Below are 2,572 nucleotides of genomic sequence, written 5' to 3'. Positions count from 1 at the left end.
TTTGATATTGCTATCATAGATAAACTAGGAAAAGCAAATGTAGTGGCAGATTTTCTATCTAGGATTCAAACACCAGACAATGTTGAGGTCATTGATGATTCTTTTCCAGATGAACATTTGTTTTCCATCACTTTGAATAGTCCATGGTATGGTGACATTGTTGGCATTATGTGAACCGGCATATGTGAGAACCGGTATAACACTGCGAACTGACATTTGTGCCAAAGTGAAGCGGTATGTTTGTCCAAGGTGAACCGGCATGTGGTTATGGGAACTGGCACATGGAAGCATTGTATGACTACCAGTTGGTAGTCTCAACTTCAGGGTTTTTTATTGAAGTGATTCAAGCTTGTGTGGCTCAATTGGTGACTTTGTGTGATGAGTTAGCATGGTAATGAAGAACAGATCGTGTTGCCATGTAAGCCTTGTGCGAGTGAAGGATCTTGCATGAAGGAGATTGTTCCTATCTACCTCGGGAATGTGCGAAGTTTGTAAAACGGTGATAATGTGTGATGGGTTATCAGCCGCCATGAAATAAGTGGAAATGGATGATGGAGAATGTCTTGAGATTGGATCAAGAACTGTTGCATTTAATGCAGTGTGCTCAACGGTTAGGATTGAACCGTTTGAATTCCTTAACCTAACAGGTTTAGGGTTTAGGGTTTATGCTTCCAACCTATCTATTTTCCTATAAGGTCGATGTTATGTCTCTTTCTGAGGTTGTTGGCAAAATTTGTGTGTGTGTATCCAAGAGAAGGGATACATGATTCTTGCCAGACCAAAAGGAGAGAAGTGATACTTGCAGAGTGTAAGTGCAGAAGGTGAAGACGAGCTTAAGCAGATTTGCATTGGAATTGAGTATTGTTACTAGATCATTGTAATACCTATTGATCTCTAACCACTTCAACAGTTGAGAAATCCCTCAACAGGGTAGCTTTAACAGGCTTGCTGTAAATCCTTTAACAGGGTGACTCAAAACCATTGAGTTCTTGAAATCCTCTAACAAGGTAACCTTTAACAGGGTTTAACCCTTAACCGAGTATTCTACCCATCCCTTAACTGGATGATCCCTAACAGGATCGGTTCTTAACAGAACCTATTGTATTAGTCTTTAACCAGACAAGGCTCCTAATAGAGCAGACTTCTAAAGAGTTCAAAAACAAGTTTGTGGGTATTCATCCCCACCGTGGTTTTTCCCTATTGGGTTTCCATGTGAAAAATATGTGTGTTATATGTGATGTCTTCTTCATGTGATGCTTTGTTGTTTTCTATCAAGCGGTGAATCTTGTTGATCTAGTTGCTCATATGTATATCTTTGATGGTAGATTACTTGTTCATGCATTAGGGTGAAAAGGAAATGAAGTGTTAGATTGTATGAGAAGATAAGTGTCAGTCGGTTTATGCTTGTCTTAGTTATTCTGGGTTTTGCCGGTTGTACTCTGTTTGAGGACCGATGTCACTGTTTGTCTATCAATGCATAGTGTCTGCAGACAAACAGGTTTAAGAGTGTGTTTTTATCTGTACTAATTCACCCCCCCCTCTCAGTACCGGTTGGGTACTACTCATTCATCATTGTGTTATCAGACATGTCTAACGACTTAGCATCTAACAAGATACCTCCACATTTCTCACCCAAAGAAAAAAGATTGCTAGTATAAAAGAGTTTCAACTTCTCATGGATAGCAAATTGCTTATTTTATACAGGGCCAGATCAGGTCATGAGGCACTGTGTAAGGGAAGATGAGACATATGATATACTTCATGCCTGTCATGATGAGCCTTGTGGAGGTCACTTTGCAGCCAAAAGAACAACTCTCAAAATATTAATTATAGGGTACTATTGGCCAACCTTGCACAAGGATGCAGTCAAATACACTAGGAGATATGACAGATGTTAAAGAATGGGGAGACCAGCTCGGTTTGATGAAATGCCTCTACACCCCCAGGTGGTTGTTACACCATTTGAGAAATGGGGCTTATAATTTGTTGGGCCAATTGATCCATCATCAAATGGTCGGTCCTACAATCTTGTTTGTATTGACTATGTCACTAAATGGGTAGAGGTCAAAGCCTTCAAGCATGCCAGAGATAATAAGGTAGCAAAATTTTCATATGAAGAAACCTTCACTCGGTATGGAGTTCCTAGAGAAATAGTAACAGATCAAGGGGCACAATTCACTTCCACTTTGATCACAACCCTGGTTAATGAATACAATGTCAGGCATAGGAAATCCACTCCTTATCATCCTCAGGCTAATGGACAAGTAGAGATCACTAACAAGGAGCTTGAATCAATATTGACCAAAATAGTAGCTCTCAACCGAAAAGATTGGTCTAGCAGATTATTTGAAGCAATATGGGCTTATAGAACCACTTGGAAAACTACAATAGGGTTTACACCATTTGAAATGGTATATGGGACCAAAGTAATGATGCCTATAGAATTTGAGCATAAAACCTTGAGAACAACTATTTCCTTAGATATGACTCTTTCTGCAGTAGAAGAGGAAAGGCTCATGCAGCTTAATGCCTTAGATGAGATAAGAAAGTCCGCCCTGCAGCATACCGAATC

Source organism: Cryptomeria japonica, chromosome 1 (assembly GCF_030272615.1).
Source record: "Cryptomeria japonica chromosome 1, Sugi_1.0, whole genome shotgun sequence".
Taxonomy (NCBI): Eukaryota; Viridiplantae; Streptophyta; class Pinopsida; order Cupressales; family Cupressaceae; genus Cryptomeria; species Cryptomeria japonica.
Note: the sequence above shows the minus strand (reverse complement) of the source record.